This window comes from Giraffa tippelskirchi, chromosome X, assembly GCF_054371585.1.
Source record: "Giraffa tippelskirchi isolate mGirTip1 chromosome X, T2T-mGirTip1v1.2.pri, whole genome shotgun sequence".
NCBI classification, from domain to species: domain Eukaryota; kingdom Metazoa; phylum Chordata; class Mammalia; order Artiodactyla; family Giraffidae; genus Giraffa; species Giraffa tippelskirchi.
Window position 1 is genome coordinate 135,471,659 of NC_137289.1, and position 12,493 is coordinate 135,484,151.

Genomic DNA, 12,493 nt, shown 5'->3' on the forward strand with positions numbered 1-12,493 from the left:
AAGCCCAGGGCGAACCTAGATATTAAACATCTCTTCTGCAAACACTCCCTATTGGCTGTTTGCCGAATCCTTCACCTTTCTTCAAGAACTGGGCCAATTTCTTCATCAGTGGCCTTCAATAAACCATCCTGTTAAGAACTGGATCTGCTTTCAGCCCCCACATTGATTTTCTCCTGCCCAGGCCACCTGTTTGTTGCCCTGAACGGTTTGCTTTCTTCTGTGGACCCCAGGGTCAATTTCAGTAGCTATTCTGCTATCTTGGCCTACAGTCTCTAATCTTCAGACTGCAGCTCCTGTTTGCTTCCTGGAATGTTCTCCAGTTCTGGCCATTCCTCTGGAGTTAGGGCCCTGGGAACCCAGTTGTCCTTGTCTGCTATGTTGCAGGGGCAGCAGGGCTCTGACAGGCCTCTGACAGGCCTCCTCCAGCTCAGAAGGGTCCTGTACTTGGCTTAACTTTCTGCTCTCACTGTCTTGAAATTGTTAATAAATCTTGAACGAGGGGCCCCTTGTTTTCATTTTGCACTGGGCCTGCAAATTATGTAGCCAGTCCTGCTTAGCAGCTTGTGTCTTGGCAGGACAGCTGACAGGGGCCAGAGCTAGTGCCCAGCCTTGCCTCTGCAGGTGCAAAACAGACAGAAAGGAAAATCAAGACGCTCTGCCATTAACTCATCAGACAGCCACAACAAAAGCGGAGTTTAACAGAAATGCTTCATAATGTTAGCATAGCATCAGAGATAAATGGGCCTTGAAATGGAACCAGCATTGTTGGGGTAATTTTAAGCATGTTTACAATGCCTGTATCGCCTACCAACAACAGGATCCTGGCAAGATTGTTAAAGGTAGGACATGGACAGGAATCAAAGGCTTGAGGCCTTTTTAAATACCTCCAACTGGACTGTGAGTACCTATCTGGATTCTGGAAGGTGTTCTCCTTGCCTGGGTTTTATAATCTAGGCCCCTCGCTTCAAGGCCTGTTAGAGGACTTTCCTGTTGTTTGTGGGAACCGTTTGTGTTAGAGTTGATTGGTGTGTTCTGTGCAACTGTGGAAACATCAGAGAATTCAGCAACTTATCCTGCAACAAAAAAGCAGAAGAGAGACTTCCGTGGTGGTCCAGTGGCTGGGGTGTGGGATCTAGTTCCCCAATGCAGGGGACCTGGGTTCAGTCCCTGGTTGGGGAACTAGATCCCACATGCCATGACTAAAGATCCCACATACTGCAACAATCTGACCCAGTACAGCCATTTTAAATAAATAAATTTTTAAAAAGCAGAAGAGACTTACTCAACTCCAGCCTGCATTTTCGAAGCAACATCCTCATCATCAACAAAATCTTGGCCATGGTGAAAATGTAGACATCATGGATTAATGTCCTCTTGACTGCCCTCATCTATTCTTGGCCCAAAGGAGGCCTGAGACAGAGAAAAGCAGCGCCTGGTATCTGACAAAAGCTGGCCAGGCACTCTCCTGTTGAACACAAACAATTCACCAGAACTCCAACATCAGACAAGGCCACTCTGAGTCCAAGATGGGACAGAACAAAAACAGGACCACTCCAGAATCTTGTGAGAACACGGAGCAGGAACTTGTCCAAATCACCAAAATCACCCAACGTCCCTGGGTCCTGGTTCCTAGGAGCGACTTTGGCTTCTTCACCAATCCCAGCCTTAGTCTGGTCTTCCCCCTTCTCTGTAAGGTTACTAAGACACCCCATCAGGACTCACCCCTGCTTCCTAACAGCACCCAATCCAGAGCAACGCCCAGCTTCCTTCAGTGTTCCCCAGAGAACCCAACCCGGGCCCTACTGCTACATGTGGTCCTTCCTGAGCCCTCTCTCTGTGATGCCCCGTGGATCCCCACGCTGCAGGGCTATTCCACTGCAGGTGTTGCTGCGGGGTGGGGTGCAGAGGGGGCGCAGTGGTGGTGGGTGGAAGATGGTGACAATAAGATTAAGTCAGTACTTAGAGAGGAAAAACTGCAGGTGGCCCTCTTAGCAAAATGCTACTTACTGTGAGATACTTCTCTCATCCAAAACTCATGTTGCAGGGGTCCATCTGCTTATTGGCAGTCATGCCAACTTGCACATCCGCACAGTTTTTAAAAACTCAGAAGAACCACACTATCCTGCACAGTTAATAACAGCAACTACCTCCTGGGAAGAAGAAAATCGAAAAGAGAAAAGAACTGTGTTTAAAAGGAGAAGGCCGTGGTGGTGGCAGGGGAGTGCCGGTGCTAACGGGACACCTCCTCGGGCTATAAGGACCCAGAGGCCACCTATTGGGCTACAGTCCAAACCTTCCTTGTGAAGAGAGGTAGGGGACCGGCGGGGAGCGCTACCCAGTAGCCCTTTGTTTTACTGTTTTGTTTTCTGCTTGTTCACCAGTTCACTTGGGACCCTTGGAGACATTCTGCCTCCCTCCCTCCTGTGTACAGCTGTGGTGAAATCACTTCCTTTCTTAAAAATAAAAAAGAAGAACTGGCCTTAGCTGTTAGGGTTACAATGGCTGACAGAAGTCTGGATCACTCACCCACCATTTCTCAGATGAATGTGGGCCTCGCCTAGCTAGTTAAACATGATTTAAATTTCTGATTAAAAGGAGTATATATCCGAGAGGGGCCTGGAATGCTTGATACAATGATTCTCAACTTGGGCTGTACACTGGAATCACCTAGGGGACTTTAGAAGCTCTTGCTGCTCCCTGAGCCTGCAGCTCAGGCATTGGGTTATTAAAATAAATATATAAAAACCCAGGAGATTCCAGTGTGAAGTGAAGTGTGTGTGACACTGCCAGATCCCAAAGCATTGTGAACCCCAATAGATAAACCCACAAGGATGGCTCTGATACAAGTAAATAAAGACATTCAAAAGCCAGAAAATAGCAAGTGTTGACAAGGATGGACTTGCTGGTGGGAGTGTAAAATGGCAGAGTCACTGTGGAAGACAGTTGGGCGATTTCTCAAAACACTACACATAAGTTACCATGCAACCCAGCAAGTCCACTCTTGGTATATATACCCAAGAGAATGGAAAAACATGTGTTCAAACAGAAGCTTGTACACGAGTGTTTACAGCAGCACTATTTACAATAGCCAAAAGGTGGAAACGACCAAATTTCCATCAACAGATGAATGGATAAACAAAATACTATTCAGCCATGCAAAAGGAATGAAGTACCGATACATGGCACAACACAAATGAACCTTGAAAACATTATGCTAAGTGGAAGATGCCAATCACAAAAGGACAAACACTGTATGATTCCACTTGAGATGTCCAGAATAGGTAAATCCATACAGACAGAAACAGGGCTAGGGCCTGCCAAGGGCTGGGGGAAGGAGGTAAGTGAAGTGCCTGTTTAATGGATGCGGGGTTTCCTTTGGCGGGGGATGAAAATGTCTTGCAATTACATACAAGTGCCCAAATTGTAAATGTACTAAATGCCAGTGAGTTTTTCACTGTAAAATGGCTAATTTCACGTTATGTACATTTTAACTTCAATTTAAAAAAAAAAGACTAAACCAAATTTGTAAGGTAAAGCTCTATAGAAACTTTTATTAAGTGAACTACATCGCCCATAGCAAATTTTAAGTAAATGCCTGATGGAGTAGACTTGAAGTAAGAAAGTGAGATGTTTGCAAAATGGAGCAGAATTGAAGGCTGCTGTGAAACCAGCCTCACGGTTGTGGTTTTCCCAGAGAAGAGCATCCTTCGGCCTCAAATGCTAAGTTATTGAATCTTTACAACAGCCTGAAGAGGTAGGTACAATTATCCCCATTTTACTGATGGATTAACTGAGGCACAAAGAGGTTATGTAGCTATAAGTGCTGGGGCCAAAACTCGAACCCGGGCAGGTGGCTCCAGAGTCTGGCTATTCACCCCTTCATGGTGCCGCCTCTGATCATCCTGCCAGTTGTCTCAAAGCATCCTCATTTTTCCTACAACTCCCCAAAGCCGAGGGGCATAAGTCTGCCCACCTCCCACCAGCAGACGCTCCCTCTCCATTACAGAGTATGTGACTGGAAAAGATGTCATGTCTCCCTTCTCTCTGGAGCCATCACCTATCTCTACAAAACAATTTCTGGGGTGAATTCCTACCAAACTTCCTACTAGCTGTGTGACAGTGGACAGGTTCATCAACCTCTCTGTGCCTCCTCTTCCCCTCCACCACCCCCACAGCGTTACTCCAGTTTGAGAAAGCCTGACTTAGAGGGAAAATTGGAAGCCTGAGGCTCCATCGCTCAGCCTGGAGAAGACACACAGGGCCAGACTTTTTAAAGAGAACCTCCTTGAGACTCTTTACAAAGTGTTTATTGCCCCAAGTGAAATGCTATCCAGGGACTTCCCTGGTGCTCCAGCTGTTAAGACTCTGCGTTTCCACTGAAGGAGGCATGGGTTCAACCCCTGGTCAGGGAACTAAGATCCTGCATGCCTTGCTGGTGTATCCATAAATAAATAAATACTTAAATTGCCACCTGGAGAAAAAAAAAAAGAAAAGAAATGCTGTCCAACCCATCCCATTTCCTCCTTTACTCTAATTTCCAGCAAAGAATGACGCCTTATGGGGAGGAGAGACTAAAGTGTTGTAAGGCATTACCTAAGTGCTGATACTCAAATAATGACACAATCAAAATTGTTACCAAGAAAATAATAGAACATGTTTTGGTCCCAAAAGTAATGCCCTGGCTTCTCATCTGAATGCAGCATTTACTACAGCTATACTCAGTGCCTGCTCAGTTGCTCAGTTGTGTCCGACTCTTGCAACCCCACGGAGTGTAGCCCGCCAGGCCCCTCTGTCCATGGGATTCTCCAGGCAAGAATACTGGAGTGGGTTGCCATTCCCTTCTCCAGGGGATCTTCCCAACCCAGGGATCAAAACCAGGTCTCCTGTACTGCAGGCAGATTCTTTATCATCTGAACTACCAGGAAAGCATATGTCATTTCTAATCCTTGCAACCCAACAAGGTTTATCCCCTGCTTAAAGACAGAGACACTGGGACTCCCCTGGTGATCCAGTGGTTAAGACTCTGTGCTTCCACTGCAACGGGCATGGGTTTGATCCTTGGTCAGGAAAGTTTCACGTTTCTTGTGGTATGGCCAATACATAAATGAATAAAAGGGATTGTTATTAAAATATAAAAATGAAAAATAAAGACATAAACACTGAGGCCAAGTGCATGCAGGGGTCAGTCTGACTCCAAAGTCAGGAGACTTCTAGTCTATGGTGTTGCCTCTCAGTACTGGAAGTGAGAGCAGAAAAGAGCACTGAATGGTTCATTTAAAACTCACTCATTCTACATGAAGATAATTGTTGTTTTAAGGAAAGGAGAGAAGAAAAGGAGAGATTACATTTTGGCGTGCAAAGGCAAAACAATAAATACTCTTTTTTCCTGTTCCTGGATCCCATTACAGCTTCTTCAAAGCAAGCGCATTTATGCCTGTTGACACAGCTCTTATTTTAAAATCTTCTTTGGCTCAGTTTTCAGCTTCTTCCCCTTGGCACAACCAGTCCCATGACTCCCCTCTGTCAGGCTCTGAGAATCTGCCTAAAATCATTATGCAGCAGTTACTGTTAAGATCCACGCTACAAAAATAATTCACTTCTCTCCAGTATGCTATAGGGGTTTCTTCTGGTTTTACAGTATATTACGTGGTATAGCACCATGTTAATCATAAAGGTCTTGGACTTTAAGGATAAATTAATATTTGAAAAATAGATTTACAAATATATAGTTTTCTCATTTTTGTCTGAAATAGTATATATATATATTTTGCTTCCCACTCCTGCCTGCTGGGTCTAAGTATTTTTTGTTTTGATCTAAGTATACCAGTTGTCATTAAAACTTCACAAGTAAAAATGAATGGGTATTATTTTAAACTTGCTTCCTTAAAAAAAAACCAGGTTATTGCGCTTTGGTTATTTGCAATTAATCAAAACTAATTCAGAAACTTCACATTATCATGCTTGTGCGAAATAGAAAATCATACTGCAATGTGAGATGCCTGCCAAATGAGAAAAATAAAGCTCAAAGAATGTTCCATTGCTGTTATAAAGCAACGGTAATATCTCCAATTGGGCCAAACCAATATCATATGCCTCCTGCTGGGATGTACTGAGAAGAACCCAACATCCTTACTATGGTCTTTTTTACCAAAAATGAATCTAATCTAATTATGAAGAAACATCAGATAAACTAAAACTAAGGGACCTTCCACAAAATGAATGACTTATATTCTTCAAAAAATGTCAAGGTCAAGAAATACAAAGTCAAGTTGAGAAACAGTTCCACATGAAAAGAAACTAAGAAGACCAGACTACTAAATCATAATTTGTTAGTCTGGACTAGATCTTGGACCAGGAAAGAAAAATAGAAATAGGAGACATTATTGGAACAACTGACAAAAGTGAAACAAGGACTGTGGATTGAACAACAGCTTTATCACAGTGCTAAATTTCCTGACTTTGATCAGTGTACTGTGGTTGCATAAGAGAATGTCCTTGTTCTTAGGAATTACAGACTGAACCATTTTGAGTAAAGGGCTATAAGGTCTCCAACTAACCAGTGGTTTGTGGGAAAACATAAAAATGAACGTAAAAATAAAGAGAAAAAGAGTGACTGACAAATAAATGGAGCAAAAAAAATATCAACAATGGTTGAATCTGGATAAAGGGTATAAAAGAATTCCTTGTACTCTTTTTACAGCTTTTTAGTGCATGCATTTAAAATTATATCAAAATGAAAAGTTACCAAAAACATTGATTGTGTAGAAAATGTCAGAATATAAAAAGAAGGAAAAAAGAAAAGCAATGCTCCTGAATTATATATGACAACAGCAGCATCTAAGACATGTTTAAATCTCTCAGTAATAGGCAAGCTTGACTTTGGAAACAAACAGTCTGCCTTTTAAAGTGCAGGGTTGAGGAAAACAGGAAGGGGGCCTTTTTGATACTTGTAACCCACTGTTCACAGAGTTAATAAAAAAAGCAACAATAAGAACCCAGGAGGTACATGCCTCATCTAACCCAGTCACTCTCTACCAGGCCTCCAGGCCTCAGCTCAACTTCACTGACAACTTTGACACTTGTGTGACCTCAATGCCATGCTGCCTCATCCTGGGTGGAGTTTTGGCTTCTCTGTGGAAGATTCAGCCAACGCCCTGCCTCAGTTCCTTAATCTCAACTCCAGTAATTCTGGATACTTGGGGCGGGGCAGGAGGAGGAAGCAGCTTCATGGAAAGGCCATTGGCCACTCTGAATATGTGTGCTGAACCCATTCTTTGATCATATCAAGACCTTCAGTCCCCAAACCACCCAATTTCCCTTCACTGTATCACTCACCTTATTTCCTTATTTTGTCTATGGTTAGTCATCACATCCTCAACCTCTTAAGCCCTTGTACTTTGTCCCTGCAAACTCCCAGCCCTGGATCATTCTAGTCTTTTGCCTCTTCTGGTCCTTCCCACTTGTTGCTCAGGATAATGGGGAAAACCTCATGTTGGTGCTGACTGGTATGTGCATGCACACACATATATATGATTATGGGAGTGTTTCCCCCAACATGATTGGGCTTCCACCTTATTTGGCAATCTTTTCTCACCTTTGTTTTTTTTTTTTAATATTTATTTATTTGGCTGTGTCAGCTCTTAGTTGTGGCATGTGGGATCTAGTTCCCTGACCAGGAATCAAACACCAGGCCCCCTGCATTGGGAGCGTGGAGACTTAGCCACTGGACCACCAGGGAAGTTCCTCTTGATTCTTTTATTCCTTGAAATTATTCCATATTGTTGAAACCTCCTTTTCCCATAGTTTCCATGACATTACTCTCTTTGGGTTTCCACTGCTTCTTTGCCCTGCTCTCTGTTGTCTCTCTAAACGTTGAGTTTCTTCAGGCTTCTACCTTGGCATGTCTTCTTTCCTTACCCTGAAGTTGGTTCTCAAACCTGGCTGCATATGAGAATTGTTACAGGAGGCAGGTAGCTAGGTATGAGCAGAGAAGGGGGTGCATGAGCCAGATGGCAGGAAACCACACAGCTTGTAAACAGCAGGGGTCCATGGGCAGAAAAGAAAAGCAGGACCTCCAGACTACAGGAATGTACACATTTTGGGGGTGGTAAGTGTCCCGGAGGCAGACAAAGAAAGGTGGGCAAAGTGAGAATCTCCAGCATCTGAATGTTGACTTTTGCTCTTATGTTGTCATTACAATATTCTTAGCCTTGCAGATAAGAAGTACCCATCATGCACCGAGGCCATGACACTTCCAATCAAAGCAAAATAAGGACAAAAATCCCTCTTCCCCTTGGGAAGGTGGCAATGGGATGAAAATCAGGGACTATGACCCCCCAAACTCACCCTCCCCAATGAATATTCCACCCCTTCATTTGTACACCCCACATAACCAGCTTGCCAAAGAAACTCAGGGCAGCTATTCACCTGAAACTGCCCACTCTCATCTCCAGAGCGTACTATCACTTAAATCCTCACTTTACTTACTTACCTGACCTCCCTGTCTCATTTCTGAATTTCTTCTGAGACAAGAGCCTTTCATTGGGAACAGAATCACCTGGTAAATTAAAAAAAAAGTTATCACGCCTAGGTCTCATCCCTGATTTGATTGGTTGGTGATATGGCCTGGGCATTGGGATTTTTCAGTCCCTCTGAATGATTGTAAGGTGCAGCCAAGGTGGAAAACTTCTTTATCAAGGTTATCTCATCTACTCCTACAATTCTAGCCACCTAGTGCAGAAAATTGCTAAATCTCCATTCCTAGCTCCCACCTTTTCCCTCGAGCTTTGGACATGTCTACTGGTTATGTTCATACCTTACAGAGTCAAAGTCAAATGACCAAACTGAACTCTTGACCTTCCTCCCCAACTTGATCTTTCTCAAGTAATCTCAATCTTGAGATATTTACATGTCATAAAATAGTGATGGTCTGTACCATCACCATTCACTGAGCCGAGCACATCAAAAACTTCAGACTCATTCTTGACTCTTTACCTTCACTTCCCACACTCTACAAATCTCCAAATTTTTCTTAAATCGATCTCATCCTTTCCCCTACCCCTTATTCCCAATTACCTACATTTGAGTCTTTATTCTTTCTATTTGGCATAGTAATAACTGGTTTCCTGCAATTCGTGCCCCACAGGCTTCAACAGTTACCTTTCTGGAATACAAATCTAATGATGAAAAAAAAAACCCTTTGCTAAAACTCTTCAATGGCTGCCAATTGCCTACAGATTAAAGATCAAATGCTTAAAGATTTCTCACAGGGACTTCTTTGGTGGTCCAGTGGCTAAGACTTTGTGCTCCCAATGCAGGAAGCTCGGGTTCACTTCCTGGTCGGTGGAACTAGATCCCACATGCCACAGCTGGCACAGCCAAATAAATTTAAAGGAAACAAAAAAGGACTTCTTACAGTCTGGCTATAGACTTCCTTTTTAGACTCAACTGCTATCATTCTCCCAAAGACACAGGCTCAAAACCTGGTGAGTTACTGCAAGTCTCAGACACGTCAAGGTCTTTCATGACCCAATAATGTTAACAAAAATTATCCAAAATTTGGGAATAAGGTTACTTATCAAATAATAAAATAACTATCCTGTGCTCTTTCAATGTCATACTGGAGGATGTCAAATAAGTATGATTGTGTTACCTGATGCAGAGCAGTGCTGTCCAGTGGAGCCACATACGCAATTTAAAATTTGCTAGTAGCCATAATAAAAAATAAATAAAAAGAAACTAGAAAAATAGATGTTAATAATGCATATCACTTTACTCAATATATCGGAAATATTATCCTTTCAATATATTAGAAAAGAGTACCACAAATCATTTTCCTTCAACATTTGCATCTGCCCTGATAAAACTAGTTTACTTTTTTTAAGAATTGATTTGACTTTAAAGTTAAAGCATGTCAATTTCAAAACCACATCTGTCCAAGTTAAGCAAATGCACTAATTTGTGTCACCTTGGTATTCTTTTTTTTTATTTAACTTAGTGTTCTTAACATTAAACCCAAGGGGCACTGTGCTTTTTGAGAAGCAATTCTACATTTGTCAACATAAATGAGGCATTCTTCAAATTTTCTTCCAGTATTTACAGTCTATTTACAGAATGCTATTACAATTAAAATCTTCTATACATTGATTCATGTTAGAAAAGTGTATAAAATTACTGTTAATGCTTTGAACCATGAAAAAATTTCCACTTTAACATAAATTCTTATACCTGTCTAACTAAATCATAAGCTTTTCCTTGGACTTTCAAATTTATCTTGTTCATATGCAGTGTGAAATCCATGAGAAAACATGTAAGACACATTGCCTTTTCTTAATTATTGTTAATGAATATTTGGCAACAACTACTTTTGTTTCAAGAAAATCTTGATTTGGAGTTAACAGCACAGTAAAACTTTGTAAAACTCTTTGTGGCTCAAGCAAGAAGCGTTGGTAATAAATACAAGATCATTAAATTTACTGTCTACTTCTTTCAACACTTCCATAAACTGGTGATGAGTCACAACATTAGCATGTATATGCTGAACAGTTGTAACAACTGTATCCATGACGCTTTTCACAGAGTCTGTTTCAGAGAATGGAGCACAAATATTTTCAGTATGTATCATACACTGATATGAAGTCACCAGAAAAACATCAGTCTCTTGTTTTTAAAATTCCAAGAGATCCAAAATTTTGACCTAACAGCTGGAGTACTGATATATTTTTTTCATATTTAACTAATTTCTTCTTTGACAGATGTAAAAGATTCAAAAATATCTATGCCATAATTTTTTAGGCTATGAATTGGTATTTTTTTGCAAATACAACAGTATTGTGAGACAAAACACACCCAAAGTATTATTAAGACAGTGTCCTGAATCACATGAATCATCGAAAACTAAAGAAACTACTTGCAAAAAAAAAAAAAAAGAAAACTACTTGCAATATTTTCAATTTTTGAATCAATTAATCTTGGATATTGTTAGAACGCTCTTGTATTCTACAGACAATTATTTTACAGTTTAATTGAAGATCATTCTCTTTTTTTTCAGAATATCTTTTTCAGTCTTCCCTTTATATTTTTAAAACAATTTCCATAACAGAAATAATTTATTTTACTATCACTATCATAAAACTGTTTTCTTTCACGTGTAAGAATCCAACCCATTATAAAGCTAGCCAACATTAAAAAAAAAATAGCTGGCCAAAGTTACAAGTTCAGAGCCTGTGATCATTTTTTTAAACAGCTTTTATTGGACACTCATTTTGAATGCAGGCAACTAATTTTATTGACTTTTTCTGGACTATGGACTGCTCTCACCAAACTCACTCTGTACTTACTGAAAATGTCTCTTAATATTACCCACTTTACTATCTTTAAACAATTTTTACATAATAAACAGCTTTTAGGGGACTTCCCTGGTGGTCCAGTGGCTAAGACTCTGCGCTCCCAATGCAGGGGGCCTGGGTTCGATCCCTGGTCAGCTAACTAGATCCCACATGCCACAACCTGACACGATCAAATAAATAAAGTAAAAAAAAAATAAAAAAAAACCCAGCTTTTAAATATTGGTCTGCTGCAGCAAATTACATGAAATTTACAACATACCCTCTTCTGTTTTTTTTTTTTCCTCTTCTGGTATTAATGCTAGTATCCACGTCCCCATTAAATTCTGCCTCAGTAGTATATCTTTGCTTTAAATTTAAAAATGAGTCCATACTATTTTTTTATTTAAAAATAGCTTAACTACATTATCATCTAAAGTATAAGTATTTCACAAAGGTGTCACTGTAAACGGTGCTGTCTATATAAAATGTTCAAATAAACATGTTTCAGTGTAAACTTAATGCATAGAAAAAATAATTTAAATGGATTCCATTCATTGACACTAACTAGTTATATGATGAGTTTACATGCAATATTAGAGATGATTCTCAGAATTCAGTACAGTAATATTCACCTGATGTAACAAAGTGAAATGTAGTCCTACTGAAACAAAGTTGAATTTAATAGAAAAATATTTTACATTGCTTCAGTGTTAAATTTAAATTAAAGCTGAGTAAAATTTTTTTAAAAAACTAAAATTTCAGTTTCTTGGTCAGTCACACTACCCTGTCAGGTGCTCAGTAGCCATATGTGGCTAGTGGCTACGTATTGGTTAGTGGAGCCAAAGAAAAATGTGACTTTAACTTATTAATTACTATTGATTAGGATCCAGACTCTATGAAGTTACATATTTACATGTTAACTTGAAGAAAAGATTGGTAAGATTGCGTGTGTGTTAAGTCACTTTAGTCGTGTCTGACTCTGCAACCCCATGGACTGTAGCCCGCCAGGCTCCTCTGCCCATGGGATTCTCCAGGCAAGAATACTGGAGTGGGTTGCCATGCCCTCCTCAAGGAGATCTTCCCTGACCCAGGGATCAAACCTGCATCTCTTATATCTCCTGCTTTGGCAGGTGGGTTCTTTATCACTAACGCCACCTTTGTGAGTA